This window comes from Miniopterus schreibersii (genome assembly GCF_964146895.1).
Source record: "Miniopterus schreibersii genome assembly, chromosome: 1".
NCBI classification, from domain to species: Eukaryota; Metazoa; Chordata; class Mammalia; order Chiroptera; family Miniopteridae; genus Miniopterus; species Miniopterus schreibersii.
Window position 1 is genome coordinate 9,610,769 of NC_138101.1, and position 19,341 is coordinate 9,630,109.

Below are 19,341 nucleotides of genomic sequence, written 5' to 3' on the forward strand. Positions count from 1 at the left end.
ATGTTTCTTTTTCTTTAACCCAAAAAAAGAATTGACATATGAGACAAAGATTAATGACTGTCCACACTGATTTGACTTTCCTGAGGCATTTGGCTCTGTCCTTTGCTCACTTTTCCTTAGTGCGTTTTCCTTCCTTAGCTGAATGTGCTCCTCCCCTGTGTTGTTCTTGGACTTGCTTCCCTGACATTTCATTCTCAATCTCTTCTCTAAAGCACTGTTTTTTTCCCAGTGTCCTGGCCTTAGTCTGTGTACATATGTATGTGTGTATGTGTATAAATATGTATACGTGTGTGTGTATGTATATATACACATGTGCATACATACACACACATATATGTATCTTACTTTCCAAGTCTCTATATTAACTAGACCTTAATCACCAAAAGTTAGAGCTAAAAAATTCCAAGTTTTTTTTGTTTGTTTGTTTGATGTCAGCATCTCTGTCTTTATATCCTACTCAGAATATCTGTTGAATGTCCATTGTGAGTGGATGTGCTATCCATGGAGTTGGCAATTCGGAACAAAAGAGGAAAGATCTATGCCCTCATTGAATTAGCAAATGAGCACAAGAGAGACACTAAACTGATAAACATAAATATAATACTCAAAATCAGATATATTAGGACTATGAAGAAAATGCATGATATGAGAAAAGAGACAAAAGAAACAAATTTAATAGGTGACAAAAATGACCTTTCTGATAAAGAGCTGAATCCCAGGGGCATGCATTCTTTAGACATGCCAAGAATATGAAGAAGAAAAATCTGGCCCAAAGATAAGAAAGGGATTGTGTCTTTGAGGATGAATTGGAGTTGTTGGCTAGGAAAAAAAAACACAAATACCTCTAGTTCACAAAATCTTTAGTCATCACATCATTAAACTGGAGCATGTGAGATGGCAAGTAAAGGAAGTGGGATGCTTTATGACCCTCTAAGGGTTGTGAGATCTCCAAGGTTTCAAAAGAAACATAAGGCTCTGACTATGAATAAATCTAATGCCCCAGAAGAGGCAGGGACTTTGATGGGGATGATATATGGTGTTTGAGTGGACCAGGTACTAATTGCTACAGCTTTGGAAGATTTGGTAAAGTTTCCTATAGTCCAGCTTGATATCACAGGGTTGGGTGAACCAAAAGAACAGTTCAGATGCTTTCTGGGAAAGAGTTCATTATTGCAGTGGTTGGGCCAAGAGCCCTCTCCAACCCATTGCCTGTTTATTTTACATACAGTCTTAATGAACACAATCACACTCATTTAAATGATCTATAGCTGCTCTCACACTACAACAGAAATGTTTAATTGTTGCAATCCACACTGTATGGCCCCAAACTTAAAATATCATTATCTGGTTCTTCTCAGAAAAAGTTTTCTGAGCACTGCTCTAATTCATATTTTCTATGTCTTCTGTCTGGACTGTCCTTTAAGTGATCTTTTTTATCTATAGAACCCCTAATCATCCTTCAGCACAGCCCAAGTGTCACCTCTGCTGAGAAGACTTCTCCAAATCCAACTTTAGTCTCATGCCACAGAACTGATCACTCTGAACACATCATGTACTGTATTTATCACACAGTATTACAATCATTATATGTCTCCTGTAATAGGCTCTCATTCCGTCTCATTCACTACTCTATATCTCACGTAGCTTAAAATGTATCTGGCACACAGCACGGCACAATAAATATTTGACTGGGTAAGGGAGGGCATCAATGTTAAATAGATATCAGGTTCTTTATATAAAAGATGTATTTTTCTTCCTTAGATATGTCAGAACTTAATTGTAAGTTAACATTATACTGCACTCATGGGTCTTTTGCAAAACATTTTATAACAGTTTGTTTCAGAGAGTACAGGAGTCAATTGGCTCTATTAACACAAATGACCAGGCTGATTTTCAAACGAAAGATTTGTTTTTGTTAGTCCTGAGAACTAAATCATTTGGATATTTTTGCATTTCCATAAAATGCTAATATATTCACTAATGTAACCCAGCAGTCCTCTTCTAGACATGCAATTAAAGTCTGTTCCCATCTCAATCACCATTTATCAGAAACTTACTGGCCCTGAAGGTCATCAGAATTTAGCTCCAACAGAATGCAGAGAAAGCAAATGTCCCTTTGTAGAGAATTACCCAAATAAATTTTTCCTGAGCAATGAATTAACAGAAAGTATTGTAATAGCTCACACTTAGTACTCGGTTGGAAGGTGGTTTTTAAGATAACTATTAAGAAAAAGGGATTTCAACCATAAATGTTCATTAAATTTTCTATTGATTTCAAACAGCAATTAGATAGAACTGGTGTTCACTGATCAATGTGTGCCAACATCAACAGAATGTATTTATTTCATTTCCATACTTGGCATAATTTTTATGCTTAGCATTGATGAGACACCAAAGTATTTTTCATAATAATTGTAGGAAAGTAGTAAGAGATATAGTCCCCATAATTTTTTCCAAAGGAAGGCTAAGTTCCCCTAGGTGACAATAGAGACTCTGTAAACAGTGACCTCAAAGAGTTAGTTAAAGACGAACAAAATGATTGGCATTTCCTTTGACACAGTAGATTCTGAATAATGAATTCAGATATCTGTTTTATTTTTTAAATGTTTCTTCACTATACATGTTTGTGATATGAATAAGCAAAAGAGATAAAAGCAAAATATAGCTTTTCTGTAACATGCTTATAATAATTCACATACATATTTAATCACACGTGGTCTTGTTTATGTACCCATCTCTCCTCACCCTAGAGATAGGTGGCTAGAATCAGAGTCTTGGTTCTAATGCTGGTTCTCTCCCTTATCTCTATTTTTATCTTCACAAAACTAGACTCCTCAGTTAGCTAGGGGGGCTTGCATACTGAGGCTTTGCCCAGGGACTGATCAGGACTCCAGTCTCATGCCAGATCAAGACCTTTTATCCTCACCATAATCTCTTTTCTGCCGCAGTGGCTACTCTTGCTCTGTTTCTCCTGCATTTCATACCTCTAAATTTCCTTAATGTTCTTCCCCCAGAACTCCTCTCCTTTGATTACCAATTTTGAAAAGAAGTTTTAGACCTCCTAATCTGGTAAAGGATTCTACTCTTGGTGGGACAGTTCTAATGACCTCACTGGTCACATATCTCTGTATTATTGCTGATCACACTGACTGCCTTGTCTATTCTCCCCATGGCTGTGGTCTATCTTTCTATCAATTATCATACCTATCTTTTTAAACTTTTTATATATACTCTGATGGCATGATTATTCTATGAGATAGAGATAATTAGCTCCATTTATCCAATGTAAAAACCGAGGTTCCAAGAAGTTAAATGACATTTCCAAAGTTACTGACCAATATTTAGTTGCAAAAGTCAGCATCCAAACTCAGATATAATTTGAAAACATCAGTGAGTTGCAACACTGGAAATCAATAATTTCTGTATATAAGGTTACAGTTTCTTTTGAATTACCAGAAGTTCATGGCATCTCATCAACCTGTTATAGCCAATTAACCAATGAGTACTTGCAGGGTACTTTCTCAGTGGCCAAGTCTAGGCCAGGTATTTTAAGATTATAGAGAAAGGCAAAACAACTTACCTTGGGAAGCTGAGGATCTTATTGAAGAGGATAAACAATGGTAAAAAGAACATTTTGAGAATCTTTTAAGAGAGTGTAAGCAGGTATAAAATATTTGGAAGGAGAAAAATGAGTGACTGTCAGTAACAACAAATGGAAGAGAAAACAAATACTGGCCTAAAAATTAGCGAAAGTCACATGAACGAAGTCACCGAAGGGAGATGTGCTAGTCTGGATATGACTACGGGTTGGTCCAGTGTATTGGTCTGGTTCCCTGGGAAGCAGACAAGAGACAAGGAATTGACTTCAAGGAGTTTCTTTGAGAGACACCCAGAAAGTAATGATAGAGAAGGGAGGTAAGGAAAGAAAGAGGGTCAGGTAAAGTAAAAATGTAAAAACCACTTAATACATGGCAAAATAACAGGTTATTACTGTGAACAACTAGGGTTTAATCTCAATGGGTATTCTGGCAGACCATGTCCAGTATACCCCATAGTTATGTCAACTGAGGGATGAAAAAGTTAAGATATTTATTCACAAGTTCTCCATATGTTATTAGCTAAGGGTAGATCCAAGAGGCATTAACTCCTCTGTATTGCTGGTTCTCTGTACACAAGTGGAATTTTCTCCCTCAGCCAGAATAAATTGTTCTTGGTAGAGAGTCCAAGATGTTAAAAATATGAGCCCTTAGTATGTGGAGATGAGTGCTATGAGGATGTAGGTGGGTCACTGATAGAGTCAGCAATAAGAGGGCCAAAGACAAAGATTTTGGGAAAGGGAAGGGGAAAAGAAAGGATTTTTATGATAGAAGCATAAGTATATATAAGGATTTGAATCTACTCAACATAATAATTCTTTTCTGTATCATTTTATAATGTATGTCACTTTTGCATATAAAATATCATCAAATAGAGTTTATATGGGACTGTGAGAAGACCTCCAGGGGACTAAATTCAAGGGGCGTACTAAGGAGTAATAAGAATTGGAGGTGAGTAGGTCTTAGTTCTAGATTCCCTGAAAGGCTGATGACCATTTGTGTTGTTTACAACAGAGAAGAGGGAGGAACTGGTGGATCTGAACAGGGAAACGCTATGATAAACAGCATTTCTAAAAGGTTTTCTGACAACCACGTAACCATTCATTCATTCATTGCAAAAATATTGATCTTCCTCTATATGCCAGATCCTAAGGAAGAATAAAATGGAATAAGGTGGAAGATATGCACATGTGGGCAGATACCATCAAAACTAGTGGGGTGGATGCAAATAAAGAGGCATTTACAACACAAATAGGGGAGATTGATGAGCAGCAGGAGCAACTGGTATTCAGAAAGTAGACAGATAGTACTCCCACAGCGGTCCCAGTGTAAGTCCTGAGACTTCCTCAAATAAGAAATTTGGGGAGGAGAGAATGGATAGTGTGGAAGGCATTGCTAGTTCCCTGCTCAAGGAGGCTCGCTAAAGGGGTCCTGGTTTGCTTGGAATTATAATGTGGCCTGGAAGAAATGAAAGTATGCTACATCTACATCAACCAAAACAAGTCCATTCCCTTTACCTGATATATGCAGCCTCCTGTGACGCTAGAAGAGGCTATGCGAGCTAGTTATGGCCAAGGAGATATTTACAGAAATATAATGGGGAGAGTGTGGTTCTCCCTGATAAAACTAAAGACCTTCTAAGTCTTACCTTCAAAATAGCCCATGAATATGATTCTTAGAGCTGCCTGTTCATGTGTAGTGACTTGGATGAAAGAAAAGGCAAAATGATCATAATAACAGAAAAATGGTGGGGAAAGCCTGGAATATTATTAACCTGGTTAGGCCATTGAATGAGCCCTACAATCATAGGTCACAGTTTTATTGTGAGTTCACGATTACAGTAGTCTTCTCTCTTATCCAAAAGGGATATGTTCCAAAGCCACAGTGGATGCCTGAAACCAAACCCTATATATACCATGCTGTGTTTTTTCTATACATACACACCTAGGCACTGTGGTACTGCAACAGTCAACCTGATAACCAAGATGACTACTAAGTGGCTAACAGATGGGTAATGTATACAGTGTGGATACTCTGGACACAGGGATGATTAATATCCCAGGCAGGATGAACACTTTTCCTTCAGTAGGTAAAATACACTCTGACAAGCTTACTAGCTGTCAATAACATAACAAAATCTCCTATGTATTTGAATGGCAGTAGACTAACATCAAAAGCTCATTCATTCATTTATTCCAGTAAAAGTTATTAAACACCTACTATGTGCTAAGCATTGTCTTCCTTAGGGCATTTTAATGTTTAGAAGGTAATAAAAGGAAGTAGCAAGAACATCAGGGTTGACATTTTCTCTTGAGAGGAGTTCCAGAACTAACGAAAGAGCAATTTAAGATGGAAAGTTTTATCAGGGATGTCTTACGTTGGTGTGAGAGAATCATTAAAAAAAGGAATGAGAATTGACCATTCAATTTGGCACAATGAATACGACAGTAATTGGAAACTTTGTTTATTAAGTAGACTGGTGGGAATTAAGGGATAACAGAAGAGAATTAGAGGTAAAAAAATGAAAGAAATCAGCACAGGAAAATGCTGTTTGAAGTTTACCTATAAATTGTGTTGAGAGATGAAGGTGTCCCCAAAGAGGCAGCCAATCTGGGGAGGGGGTTAAATATATACAATATTATAGCACATGTACCTGGTGGGACAAAAGTAGGTTTACAGTTGTGAGTAGGCGAAACAGAGTTTATTCTTGTATTATTATTTATTAATCATTGTATTATTTTTCATAAGAACAGCTGTAAACGCACTTTTGCTCCACTCTGTATATACTGAGAATAACCCAGCAGAGAGGAAGAATTTGATACTGAAAGACAGAGCAGGAGTTATCGTAAGGGTAGCAAGGCCTGAAGTAAGTCAGTAGGCACAACATGATATTTCTTTACACATATGGTGATAGTCCTTCCATTTTAACAGAAAATAGTGCAGGATGCATGAGTCCTTTAACAAGTAGGCGTATAGACCAGGGGGAAGGATCAAGGTGTGATCTTCTAAGTGTTATTTTTTTGGTGAAATAAGAAGTAGGTCATCTGACTGAGGCAGTGGAAAGGAAGGGTTGAAAGGTTAGGAGAAAGATTTGAAATAGCATCTTATCAATCAGGATATACCATGTAATGCTGAAGTAACAAATAACCCCTGGGTTTCAGTGGCTTAATGCAAAATGTATTTGTCACTCATTCTAAATGACCAGCCCAGGTTAGCAGGGAGACCTGTCAAACTGTAGTCACTCAAAGACCACGATCAACAGAGAATCCACCTTGCTTTGTTACTGCGGTAACTAACACAATACGAAAGGAATGTGTTCTCTGTACACTGGCTTTAAAAGTCTTCTGCTTGTGCTAATTGATATGTGGGTTACAAAGCAAGTATAGTTATGTAATGTAATATGCATATTTACCTTGCCTAAAATCAACCATGGGTTTTGGGTTGGAATTTGTTCAAGTGTGTTGACTGCATAGTGTAACCATCATGCATAAATACGGTCAGTGCATTTTTGCAAACCTATGACCAGTAATTGTATGAACTGTTCCCAAGCATTAACAGTGTTTGTACTCTGTAGATAACCTATGGCACTGTCAACAAAAATTGTGGATTGCTTTTTCTTTCTAAACACTGATTTTATCATCTGTTCCCCATGTATGAGGCAACTGAACAATAAAATTCTCTATATAAGCTACTTATTTTCTAAATGACAATTTTATTTGATCAAAAATATTTGACTCAGCAAAATAAGCTTTGTGAGAAATGGTTAAAAAATTCATCTAGTGTTCACCTTCATCGACAGTCATTTTGTTCATTTCTACAACTAAATTCTTACCACTGGGCAAGCTGCTCACTGGGTTCCTTAAAGATTTTTAATTCCATGAGTAGAAAAAACTAAGCTGCATATCTGGTGAAGGGTAAGGAAAAATAAAAAGTAAAAGCTATGTAGTAGGTCCCGACAGTAAAGCAAGGCCTATTGTTAGTATGGCTTATTCTCATTAAAGGACACAGTAATTTCTTGGATAAATATGTTTTTAAATCAGTGAGAACTCAAACTCAACTTAAGTATCTTTAGGAATTAACTTCCAAATAGAAAAACAGAGCTAAGTGTACATTGCCTGGAGCCAATGAGAAAAGAGAATGGGAGAACCATCTAACATCATCTGAAGCACGTGATATGTTAAATATCACAGAGAGAAAGAAGTTAAAAAGGGTGATCCATGTATACAGAACACACACACACACACACACACTTTATGAAAACATTTTTTTTAACCAGGAAATTACTGAGTCGCTGAGCACAGAGATGAATCTTTCACGGGAAGCATTAAGAACTCAGCTGTCTGAACAAATTAAAACTGAATGGACCACATGACACTTTATACCAGCCAGCAAGCAGGGCTCAGGTAGGAAGGACTAACCAATGGATTATTTCCCTACTCATATATCGATGCTCCTATGAAATGAATCCACAGAGACCAAAGCACTGTGATCCCAAATATTACCTATTCATCTCTTCCAATAAAGGATTGTTTCCCTCACCTTCTCGGTGTGGTAAGACATTCCTTGTAAATAAACAGGGTAAGGGTGGTACTTACAGAGGGAAAGGAATTTGTAACAAAACAGAGCATGGAAAACCCAGTGTGTGGACAGACTTTTTAAGAAATTGTTAAGAGGAGAAAGTTGGATTAGGTGAATGGTAAAAAATAATATTGGAAGGTAAGTAAAAATTCCTGAATTCACTCGTTGCTCAAAGAACCTTAGGTTATAAAATCAAGATAAAAACCAAATTGAAGAAATAAACACTTTCTACTCAATTTCATCAATAAAAGCATCAAGCCTGGCTATAGTCATTGGGAAACCAGAGCCACTCAGCCAGAATACTGCATTGACCAATTTAATCAAATTATGGCTTCCACTGGCTTAGCCCTATTTTACTGAGAGCACAAAAATGCCCACGGAAAACTCACATCTCTTTAAACAATTCTCTAATATCAAGAGTCAAAAGTATTTATGATATCATTTCTCTTATCCAATAGATGTGATAAGCCACCCAGCTACCTATGTACACTGAGTCTTTTTTTTTTTTTTTAATATGTCTTTATTGACTTCAGGGAGGAACAGGGAGAGGGAGAGATAGAAACATCATTGATGAGAGAGTCATTGATCGGCTGCCACCTGCACATCCCCTACTGGGGATGGAACCTGCAACCCTAGCGTGTGCCCTGACCATGAATTGAACTGAGATCTCCTGGACCCTAGGTAGATGCTCATCCACTGAGTCATGCCAGCCCGGCACTAATGAGTCTTATATCACACATCATGTGCTTTCACAACAAGCCCGGCTCCCATTTTGTCATAAATCAGCTGACTCTTAACCTACTTAGGAGAAATAATGTGAGAAGTTGAAAATAAAATTTTGTGTTCTAAAAAGTTGATGGCTAATACTTTCAGGTGCTTCTTTTGAAGAGACCCTGTCGGGCTCTGCCTGTTTCCTCAGTTAACACCACAATGCTTTAGAATAATACAAAATGAATTGATTTAAAAAGCAAGTGAAACCAAGAGAGTAAATATATTTCAATTTTAAAAAAAGTAAAAGTACAGTGTTGAGACTTAGCACAACCTAAAACTACAAGGGACGGTGTCACCTTCACTACTTTGGATGCAGGCCATTTTTCCATGTCTTGAAGTCTACCTTGAATTGTGACATAGTTTGTTTGGGCTGCTAAAACAAAAATATCATACACTGTGTAGTTTTAACAATAAATATGTGTTTCTCACAGTTCTAGAGGCTGGTAAGTCCAAGGTCAAGGTGCAGGCAAATTTGGTGTCAGGTGAGAGTCTACACAGCAAGAAGATGGTTGGTTCATAGCCATCTTCTTGCTGTGCCTTCACATGGCAGAAGGGGCCAGGGATCCCTCTGGAATTTCTTTTATAAGGTCATTAATCCCATTTATGAGGGCTCTGCTCTCACCATCTAAACAGTTGTCAAGGCCCCACCTCCTAACATCATCACCTTGGCGGGGGGAGGTTAAGATTTCAATATATACATTTTGGGGGGTCTGGGACGCAAACATTTAGTCTATAGTACATTGCCAAACACTACTCTGAGAAAACTGTATTGGTAAAATATTTACTTAAAATACAGTGTTTTATTTTTCATTTATTTATCTAATCCTCCTACGAAGATATTTTTTCCACTGCTTTTTCAGAGAGTGGAAGGGAGAGAGAGAGAGAAAAACAAAAAACATCGATGCGAGAGAGACACATCGATTGGTTGCAAATCGGTGTTTTAAAGCAAACTAAAACACTTAATGTAGCATATAAAGAACTCTTGGGATAGAGTTCATAGTCTGTGATGTTAGAGAAGTATAAAAAAGCTTCTCCTGTTGTGGGTGAGAGAAGAGCAAAAGCAAAAAGGGGATATCCTTGGCCATCAAATGGAACTCAACACTGAAAGTCCGGCATTTCCAAAAACTTGATTTGCCATTTCCCAAACCTGCAATATGAGGTTTGAAAATGAGATGATTATGCCTGGAGAGGAAATGGGTGTGGGTTTTGAGGCTTCCAGACAGCGGAAGGGAAAATCATTGTCTCAGGCCAGGGTCATGGTTTTCTCAGGCTTGGGAGTGTTGATGGTACTTAGGTAAAGGCAAGAAGACAACCTGGTCATCGGGCTTTTACTTTTCCACCTCCAGGGTCAGTCCGCAAGCAATTCTGTGTGCAGGAAGGCAGGAGGGAAAGGAAAGCTGGCCCATCTTTTAACCTCTCCAAACCTGATTCAAGATGTCATAAAAGCAGCTGCCAGAAATGAAGAGGAAGGAATTCCATCAGAGTGTAGGAAAAACGGAAAGGAAGGGAGTCTTTTGAGAAGCTACCATATAATCTGTAATGGATCTGACAGCTGGCAAGGAGACATGTCTGCAGGGGGCAACTGAGATGAGAAATTGAATTTTGATTTCTACATTTTCACTTCGTACCTAAATTTTAAACACAGGAAAATTGGGGGAAATGTACTGTTCTCCAAGTTTGTTTCATGGGATACAGGAAACATCTGGAGCAAGATCAAGCGAGTTTAATGGCCGTCTGAACAGCTCGTGGTTGGACTGTTTTGTTATGGACCTACAACGTGTAGTTAAAATTCATTTGAGGGTTTCCCCTAAATATATGTGACGATGTCAGCTTTTCTCAGAATCTAGCCTGAAACAAAACAAAAGATCCCTCAAAACACACGTCAGCCAAGGGAACAGTAAACAGCAATGCTATGGGGCGAACCCTCATTCACCCCACTGGAGCTGGTAAGTTGGCTTGTGAAACTCTGACAGCTACATAGCTGGCTGGCACTACTGTTATCTTGTTACCCAGTCACACAGGGGATGACGCAATCGGTCACGTTGAGGTTTTGAGGCTTAAATCGGGGGACACAGTTGCATTCTGCTCTTATCCCAATTTGGGAGAAATAAAAGGCAAGGGGATACATGAAATAAATGGGAGATTCTATTCTTCCTTCCATAAATTTCTGAGGCTTAAGGCACAATAAATATGCAAAGAACATAAATGCATCAAGCACAGGGCTTACAACCGTAAACTGTCAATAAACTCAACATTTTACTCTTTCCCCCTGACCTTCACCAGACCCCCTGCAAAGTTTAGCCAGTCATTTCCCTCAAGTCTGCATATGGACTATTTCATCTCATAAGAGAATTCAAAAACATTGATACTTGGTTGGCGCATTGACTGAGTAAACATTTACAGAGCACCTACTACGTGCCAGGCACTGTGGAAATCACTGGGTTGTGAAGCAGCAGGACAAGGTCTTGATTCTCATGGAATGATGACCTAATTCTCTGGGAGTGAGAAGGGGCAGAAATAGAGTGGTTAAAGAGCTCAAGCTCTGCAGACAGACCGCTTAATCCACATCTAACCCCTGCCTCTTAGCAGTCACTTTTAGGTATCTCTATTTAGCCTGTGTTTTGACTATACATATGTGAAATGGGGATAGTGACATTAGCCGACTCATAGGGTTAAAAATAAAGCCAGTTTAGCACATGCAAAGGACATAGAGCAGTGTGCTGGTGCCCAGGATACAGTAAGTGCTCCATCAATGTTCGTGCTACAGCTTGTTGCAGGGAACGTTTTAATGGAGACCATCAGCTCAGTTTAGTGATGAGATGATGCGATAATTTGGATTAAAGAGAACCCTTTTCTAACCCTCCAGAAACCTGGCTTCTATATAAGAAACGGCGTCCTGTGCTTGGTTGGAGGCCTGAAGAAAGGTTGGTGTGTGGATGAAAGAAAGACTGGATAGAGATCTCATTAGATTTTGTTATCTGTGGCTCCTAGTAGTGGCACTAGTCTAGACATTACAGAATTATGGAAAGAAATACAAATGACAGATGACAGAAAGGGATTTGGGTCCCAGCACTAAATATCAGTTTGCAATTATACTGCTTAGTTTGGAGCAGTTCCTTTTAAAAGCACTTTATGGGAATTAAATTGCTTAATGCTCACAATATGGCTCTCATAGTGGGTTTTAAACATTTTATGAATTAGAACACTGAAGGATAGAGAAGTAAAATGACTTACTTAAGTTTATACGGATAGAGGGGGAGCCAAGTTTTTAAATAAGACCAACTGAACCACAGCTTTTAACTCATTCACTCCACTGCTTCTCTTTGAAAGTGCAATTAAAATCAACTATGATATCCAGAAATATTAGCATGCTATCATGCTCCAGCGCAGATGTCAGATCACAAAAACTATGAGTCATTCCTCATGTAGAAGATATAAAACTGTCATTCTCAAAAGAAAACTAAGACATTGCAGTACATATATGTAATATCCAGGAGAAAAACTTCAGGGCAAAAGAAAGATATTTTCTAGAGACAGACTTATAGGTACAGAGAACAGACTGATGGCCCTCAGAGGGGAGGGGCATTGAGAGCCTGGGGCTAAGGTGAAGGGATTAAGCAAAGAAAAAACAACAACCTCATAGACACAGATAACAGTATGGTGATTACCAGAGGCAAAGGGGGGTAGTGGGAGCTGGAAGAGGGTAGAGAGGGGACAAAGGGTGATGGAAGGAGACTTGACCTAGGATGGTGAACACAATACAATATGCAGAGGATGTATAATAGAATTGTACACCTGAAACCTATATAATTTCATTAACCAATGTCACCCCAATAAATTCAATAAAAATGTTTAAAAATCTAAAAAAAAAAAGATATTTCATACTCTAAATAGATAAGCTCCAAATTGTTAATAGATATGAAGTAATCACTAATGAATCTGTATATTCAGTCTTGTGCCAAGTACTAGAAAACCATGACCTTTTCTAGAAAATCACACTATCATATCCATAAATACAGCATCCAGTGACCCTAAGATTCTTCTTTCTGATGAACAGTCACTACAAAAAGAAACCATTTCATTTTGTTACTTTTATAGCAGGGTTGGGTGGGAGAGGAAGTTTCCCAGAAAGTAAAAGCACCTAGTTCAAAACCGAAAGAAAACGAAGAACCCTTAAAGATAAGAATTCTGCAACACCAGGGGACAGAAAGGGCCCTTATTGAGACTATGACACATCCATCTCATGATTCGGCTGCCAAACACGTGTGCACACGCAGGTGTGCACCAAATCACCCCAGCCTGGGCCACGAGTGGGACTCACACTGCGTCTAAGGCCAGGGCCCACCCGCAGGGGAGCAGTGAGGTCATCCCACGGTGAGTCTCCGACACATTATTGTCTGTGCAGCGGTGTCAGATGTTGCTGGGACAGGACTGTTCTGGAAGCACTGGTATATTGCAGCAGAGAGCTGCATTGCTAGGATGAGTCATGCTCAACAAATTTGTGGTCAGTCTTTAAACCATAAGAAGAAAAAAAGGACAGGATGGAGTAACAGAGACCCGGGGAGTGAGAAAGTCCTCACTGCCAGAGGGACGCCTCCACTCTGGAAGGTGGAGGGGCTACCACCCGTGGTTCCCGCAGAGCTCAGGGGACCTTCGCTAGCTCAAGGCCTACGTGGAATGTAGTGTAGTGACTTCCGCTGGAGGAAGAGCGCTTTCCACCTGGGAGTCACTTTGGGGAAGGGAGCGCATGAAACACTGTCGCCTCTTCTTGGTTACTATGGGGCTTGGATGCCTGCCCAAAAGGGAGGGCTGGAATAGCATGACCACGGCTAAGACCTGGAGGAGAAACCCCCAGCATTTTGGAGGGAGGAGAGGAAAAGCCATCTGAAACATGAATGTGTCCAGAACACCCGTTCATTTATGGAGTCCATGGGGGTTGGTGGGTATTTGCTGCCTTGCAGGAGCCAGTCCTCCAACAACAAAACGGACACATCTCGAGGGACAGGAAGGAATCCTTAGAAGGAAATGTATGCACGTTTCCTCACCACTCCACGATTTTAAAGGCCAAAGCCATTGCCTGCGGCCATAGTCACGGTCACACAAAGCAAATCTGCTTGACATTCCCCCAAACTCTCTGTTTTCTATAGGATGAGATGCAAACATCCCTCCACATCACGTGTGCACCCTCCAGAGTCCCTCTAGCCAGTTTCTGGGATTCCTTTCCTGCCAGCATTTCTTCCCACTTTCCCTACTCTCTGGCCACACTCCACTAGTAACACAGCTGGAAGGAGCTTTTTTCACACTGCATCCATTGGCACAAGCCTGCCTCTAACCAGCACTCCCTGCGCACCCCACCCACCTGGCAAAATCATACTCTGCTCTCAAAATACAGCTCCAATATTCTCCTGTATAAAAGACATCCAGGGGCATACCCCAGGCCACCCCACCTTATCACTCCCTCCACCCTCTGTCCCCAGCTAATGAAAGAAAACCCTCCTTGCACTTATCCTGTACCAGGCACGATTCTAAGACCTGATTTCGTAAATTAACTCAGTTAATCCTCACAATGACCCCATGGGAGAGGTACTGATAATAGCTCCATTTTACAGGTTAGGAGACTGAGGCACAGGGATAAAAATCATCACACTTTATTTCAAGTGTTTGTTGGCCAACCTGTCTCGGCAGTTTTGTGTCAGGGCCTTGAGGGCAGGAGCTGAGCTACATCTATTTGCATTTTGAGCACCTATTGCAGGAACTGTGATAGCAGGTGCTTTGATAATAAAATGACAAATAAGCCAGTGTGCTCTCTCTGTGGATCAGAACTTGGAGGGAGGGAGGCAGGGAGGGGAGTTCCCTGGCACATGGGGCCTCCAACAGAGAACCTCGGGTGGAAGATGTCTGTACTGGTGGTGCTGGGGGACCACCTTCAGAACCCAGAGGATGTTCACAAGGGACCTGGGAGCAGGTGAGCAAACTCTGAGAGGCAAGTCTAGCTGACAGACACATCCTTGAGCTCACTGTGAACTGGGCTTCCAAACATAAGTAAGAAGACCGTAGGGAACTGTGTGAACAGGCAGGGGCAGAAGTCAACAAAACCTGAGTTACTATATTACGATTAGTATCCCATAAATAGCCAATGACCTGTCAGGCTTTGGGAAATGCAGGTTATATTACGTCAAAAGAGAGCTGGGAGCAGAGCTCATGGCAGATATTCTGAGCTGGCCTTTTCGTTCAGAATGAATACGTTGTTTGTGAAAAGAGAAGCCTTGTGTAAAAAGTGACCTTGAGTTCTCTTGCCAAGAGATTGAAGTTTGGAGACAGAAAGATCTGAGTTCAAATATCAGGTCTCCCATTAGCAGCTTTGTGATTAGATGCAAACCCCATAGCCTCTCTGAGCCTCGCTTCCTGGAGAGAATGTGCGCTCTGTAGTCACCCCCAGCCTTCTCTGATCACGCTGATAAACAAGATTAAGGTAAACAACTTGCGTTGCATTTTGTAGGAAATTATAATAAATAAGAAACCTAATACATGAAAATTTCCATTTGATTCATTTAGAAAAAATATAATGTCACATACCATTACTGGATCAGATCAAAGAAAACAGTAAAAAATCCTGAGCGAAGAAAGACTGATTTGCTTTTGAATCTCCACTGGGCTACTATGTAAGTTACAATTTTGAGGTTAAGTTAGACACACTCTCCAAAACTCAGTTAGCTCATCTGTAACATGGGAAAAAAGCACCCAGATTAAAATCCCAATTGCTATGATCTTGCCTCTTCAGAGCACCTATTTAGCAATAAACTTGTATAGCTCAAACCCCAGTTTCTGCTTCTGAGCAAAGGAGATAGAACTTTCCAGAAGCAACATCTAGTTACAACATTTGGTGGCACCAAGAATAAAGATTGTTCTTTTCTGCAAGTAATTTAATCTGGTTTACCCAGTGGGAAAGCACTAAAGGCTATCATTTTGTTTTCCTTAGTTGAAGCTATTAACTGTAATTGCTTTCGTTAATAATACTTTAGTTATTACAATAATCAAAGCTCAATTTCTGTACTTATACCCTGGGGCCAGTTTGCAGCGGCACAATTTATAAATGGATGAAAAACAATTAATAACAACTAGAAAAACCATTAATGATCTTATCAACAAAGTGCCATGTAATCTCCAATTGAAAAATCATACACACAGAGAAGAACGCTTGGCCTCAGCTAGTGCTGCGGGCTCCCCTACTACTGACCAAACACAGGGTATTTCAAACACAGAAAAATAATGCCTTTGAGGACATTCTCCTCCTGGGCTTACCAGGGGATGTTCCTATTAATCTCCTGAAGGTGAGACACAGCCTATTTCAGTTCCTGTGGGGTGTGAGCCTTCAAAGAGAGAAACCACAATAATTTGAAGAGAAAAAGATTCCATCATCTCCCCAGATCAGTGGCCCCTCACTGTGATCAGTAAAGCAGTATGTGATTCCCACCCTGTCATATCAGGCCACCCACTTGCCCTTTAAATGCCCCCTTAACTCCAGAGCCCACTTCTATTATTAATACTCACCTTGACGTTTCTTGCAGAGTCTTTGCCTGGAATAAATCCCCCCCATTCCCAGCCTTTGCCTGCAAATACTCTTTCATGGATGCTTTCTTCTTGTACTCAGCTCTCAGCTCTGAGATAGCATCCCCTGACCCCCTGTCTAATGCTGCTCTCAGAAAACCTAGTCACTCTTTGTCACAGTCTCTGTTACTATCCAAAATTACTGAATTACTCATTCAGTGCCTTGCTTATGACAGTACCCTTGGCACCTCAATCAGGGTCAGAACCATCGCAAGTAAGTACTCTATACATATTTGTTGAATCAATGGACTAGATAAATTCATGAATTTCCACCTGCTGTTGGATCAAGGCAAATAATTCCTTTCCCCTGCCTTTCCTGTCTGGAGAACTGCAGTTGTAATGGATCTTTCCTCCCCTCTACTCACATCCCACCCATCCTCTCCTTCTCCCTCTCACCCATAGGTTGATCGAAGCATAGGCTCAGGTGTCCAGCAGCCTGGGGATTTAGGCTGCACTTAGAGGCAGGTCCATGAGGCCAAGTATTTGTCAAATTTATTCACAATATGTTCCTCGGGCTAGCACAGGGCTAGCAGATGCTCAATGTTTATTCGTTACCAAATGAGAGAAAAAAAATTTTAATAGATAAATGCTTTCTACTTTTTTGCATTCTAGTTGAGTGATGTGAGCTATGTTACTTAACCTCTTTAACTCCATTTCCCTCTTAAGAAATAATTTAAAAATACCATTTGCCACATGGGATTATGACAAAGACCAAATGAGTCCGCATATGCCCACAGAGAGTAAGCTTTCAATAAATGATTATGGAATTATTAAAATAGCCTCTGTTCATAATTAAAATATAATTAGCTTTGTTCCAATCATTCTGTTTGGATGCTTCCATCCCTGCTTCAATGTATGGCCTCTCTTCCCAGGAACCATGCCACCTCCACAAAACATCTACCCCCCCCCCATCTTTGAAGGTGTAGTTACCTCCTCCCACCTGTGATTCCAATATCAAGGCTAATTGTAACCTGAAGCTGAGGATGTATGGCTTGGAAAGTCACTCTCTTCCTGGCCTCTCTAACTTGCTTCCCAAGACCCAGGACTTTCCCCACCCCTCAGGGCCACCTTCCTGACAATGAACATTTCTGCTTTGAATTCCTGAATTTGCACCCTTACCACATACTATTTCTTCTTTGATGCCAAGGCTGAATGAGTTTCATCAAATATCTGGCTGCAGAAATGTTATTTCCTTATCTACCTGTTCTTGCAACAAATCCAGATGAAGCGAAAGCATCGAGAAGTACACCCAGCATGAACTAGTTCCACTCTCACAACATCCACGTGGATACTGGGTCCTGAGCTTTGTGTGTGTGTGTGTGTGCACCATCCTTCCTATCTCAGGCCTCACTGATTGTCTTAGAGCATCCCTTGACCTACATGAAGCCAACATTTAAACACACTTCAATCTTCAGTTTCAGCATTATTCCCTTGTAGAAACTTCAAAGTCTCAAATAAAGCAAGCAGGATTGTCTTCTACATGCCTCGAACTTCTCATGAATTCATTCATTCTACATTTTTGTTTTCAGAACTGCACTTGCTAGGCATTCTTTTAGACATTAGTTAATACAGCAATGAGAAACAGTAATAATACCAATAACAAGGTAAAACAGGTAAACATGTCTAATGAAGAGGCCTTACATTATGATAGAAAGACAGGAAGTTAGAAAAGTAAGTAAAATAAAAATGTGTTACACGGTTTCTGAGCAGAAAGATAAAGGGGATAGGAAGACAGGAGAAATCCAGGGGAGATGCAATTTTACATAAAGGGGCCTGGAAACCCACCTTGTTGGGATACCCATCCTGAAGTGGACTATGGGTTTGATCAGCCAGGCTGATATATAATGGGGTACAAAAATATTACTTGAAATGGAAGTCTTTGGAGAAAATGTATCTCTTACGCATCTTCTTATTTTGGCTGAGAAGATAAATTTGGTAAGCTGTAAAGAAGGTCAGGTTTACACACTCAAGGACCATGCTTTTAAACACTTGATATCATTGAACTGTTCATTAGTCCACTTGGGCTACTACAACAAAAGACTGGGTGGCGAAACAACAGATATTCATCTTGCACAGTTCTGGAAGCTATGGGTTAGGTGCTAGCAGATTCTGTTCCTGGTGAGGAGCTTCTTCCTGGCTGCAGACAGCTAATATCTCAGTGGCCTCACACGGTAGAGCTCGCTCGCTCGCTCTCTATCTCTCTCTCTCTCTTTCTTTAATTTGGACAATAATCCCATTGGGGGTCTTACCTTCATGACCTCATCCAAACCTAATTATCTCCCAAAGGCCTCATCTCCAAATACCATTACATTGGGGGTTAGAATTTCAACCTATGATTTGGGGGGGTTCACATTCAGTCCATAACAAACTACCTGTGAAGGGAAGTATAAGAATTATTAAAAATGCATCACTCAGTCTTCCAGGGATGTAAAGCAATGAGGGAAAGTTGAATAAGTGAAGCACTTGGCATCAGTCAGCTGGGCAACATTTACACCTAGCTCCGGGTCTTTGAAGTCAAGACTTCATTTCTTTTCTTTTTTCTTTTCTTTTTTCTTTTCTTTTTTCTTTTCTTTTCTTTTCTTTTCTTTTCTTTTCTTTCTTTTCTTTTCTTTCTTTCTTTTTTTTTTTTTTGCATTTCAATAGAACTAGCTTTGTTCTTTTCTAAAAAACAAAAGAAATGGTCTAAAAGCAAATGCCCATTTGTACCAAGGGATGGACATGACCCGGAACTTACAAAGGAGCTGCTGTGTCATAAATGAAAACAGCACGTTAGGAGAAAAGTAATATG

The 19,341-nt window shown here is 40.0% G+C and overlaps 1 pseudogene across 1 annotated transcript in view; it reads right to left on the bottom strand.

Moving 5' to 3' along the window:
• The window catches only part of LOC308566483 (oligoribonuclease, mitochondrial pseudogene), a 92,997-nt pseudogene that overhangs the window by 72,905 nt on the left and 751 nt on the right, over positions 1-19,341 (bottom strand). The window lies entirely within an intron of this gene.